This window comes from Cebus imitator, unplaced genomic scaffold (assembly GCF_001604975.1).
Source record: "Cebus imitator isolate Cc_AM_T3 unplaced genomic scaffold, Cebus_imitator-1.0 Scaffold640, whole genome shotgun sequence".
In the NCBI taxonomy this organism is placed as follows: domain Eukaryota; kingdom Metazoa; phylum Chordata; class Mammalia; order Primates; family Cebidae; genus Cebus; species Cebus imitator.
This window is the reverse complement of record NW_016107955.1, coordinates 236364-238268: the sequence shown is the minus strand read 5'-3', so window position 1 is coordinate 238268 and position 1905 is coordinate 236364. Positions and strand designations below refer to the sequence as shown.

Here is a 1905-nt window from a genome sequence, read left to right as displayed (position 1 = left end):
GAGGTTGCAGTGACCCGAGATCGCGCCACTGCACTCCACCGTGGTGACAAAGCCAGACTCCGTCTCAAATAAAATAAAATAAAATAAAAACAATATATTAAAATTTATAGAATGAAGGGAAAACAAAGTTCAAAGTTGGAGTGCTTAGAAAAGAACTTATAGCATTAAATTACGATTATTATTTTCTGAGACAAGGTCTCACTCTGTTGCCCAGGCTGGAGTGCTGTGGCGAGATCACTGCTCACTGTAGCCTTGACTTCCTGGGCTCAAGCAATCCTCCCACCTCAGCCTCCCAAGTAACTGGAACCATAGGCATAGGCCACCATACCTGGCTAATTTTTTTATTTTTGTAGAGACAGTGTCTCACTATGTTGCCCAAGCTAATCTTAAACTTCCAGACACAAGCAATCTTCCCACCTGGGCCTCCCAAAGCGCTGAAATTACAGGCGTAAGCCACTGTGCCCAGCCTAGATTCTTATATTAGAAAAGAGTGAGGCCGAGTGCAGTGGCTCACACTTGTAATCCCAGCACTTTGGGAGGCTGAGGCAGAAGGCTCACAATCACTTTAGCCCGTGAGACCTTGTCTCCACAGAAAATACGAAAAAATTAGTTGGGGATGGCCACAGTGGCTCACACCTGTAATCCTAGCATTTTGGGAGGTCAGTGCAGGCGGATCATTTGAGGTCAGGAATTTGAGACCAGCCTGGCCAACATGGTGAAGCCCTGTCTCTACTAAAAGTATAAAAATTAGCCTGGTGTAGTGGTGAATGCCTGTAGTCCCAGCTACTTGGGAGGCTGAGGCAGGAGAATTGCTTGAACCTGGGAGATGGAGGTTGCAGTGAGCCAAAGTTGTACCACTGCACTCCAGCCTGGGTGACAGAGAAAGACTCTGTCAACAACAACAACAAAAAGAGCCGGGCTCCGTGGCACACCTATAATCCCAGCACTTTGGGAAGCTGAGGCAGGCAGATCACCTGAGGCCTGGAGTTCGAGACCAGCCTGACCAACATGGTGAAACCCTGTCTGTACCAAAAATACAAAAATTAGCTGGGTGTGGTGGCGCACACTTGTAATCCCAGCTACTTGGGAGGCTGAGGCTGGAGAATCACTTGAACCTGGGAGGCGGAGTTTGAAGTGAGCCGAGATGGCGCCACTGCACTCCAGCCCAGGCAACAGAGCGACACTCTGTCTCCGAAAAAAAAAGAAATGTGTTGAGCATGGTGGCACATGCCTGTAGTCCCAGCTACTTGAGAGGCTGAGTTGGGAGGATTGCTTAGTCAAGGCTGCAGTGAGCTGAGATCATGCCACTGCACTTCAGCCTGGGTGAAAGAGTGAGACCCTGTCTAAAAAAAAAAAAAAAAAACCTCTAATAAAAGAGTAAAATTGGTTTTCTCTTTTAAACAAGATTTTTACGTGGTATTAATAATAGATAATAAAATATTTTGTTCACCTTTTGAGTAAACTGCGAAAAAAAGAGAGGAGAGAGAAAACCAGATTTCTGTGTGACTTGTGCTGTCCTATTTTTTATTTTATTTATTTATTTATTTATTTTTAAAATAGAGACGGAGTGTCACCTTGTTGGTTAGAGTGGTTTCGAACTCCTGACCTCAGGTGATCCACCCACCTCGGCCTCCCAAAGTGCTGGGATTACAGACGTGAGCCACCACACCTGGCCTTTTAATTTTTTATTTTATTATTTTTGTGTGTGTGCTGTCTTTATTAGATATATTTATATGGATATGTTATTAATATTTGTTCTAAAATTGTATGGGATTCCTAAAAATGACACATCTTATCTGTCATAACTATGATTCTTATGTTAAATTGTTGTAAGTCCCCAGAACGTAACCAAATGTTTTCGTCAATTTGTCAATTGTGTCTTTAACCATACCTTTAAAAATCTTT

At 43.5% G+C, this 1905-nt stretch overlaps 1 long non-coding RNA gene across 1 annotated transcript in view; it reads left to right on the top strand.

Annotated features, from left to right (window-relative positions):
- LOC108295438 overlaps positions 1 to 1659 on the top strand; it is a 6687-nt gene extending 5028 nt beyond the window's left edge. Inside the window, exons 2-3 of the long non-coding RNA XR_001821405.2 lie at positions 649 to 659; positions 1563 to 1659. This is a non-coding gene — a long non-coding RNA (uncharacterized LOC108295438). The remainder of the gene's footprint in view (positions 1 to 648; positions 660 to 1562) is intronic.
- Positions 1660 to 1905: the final 246 nt, after the last annotated feature.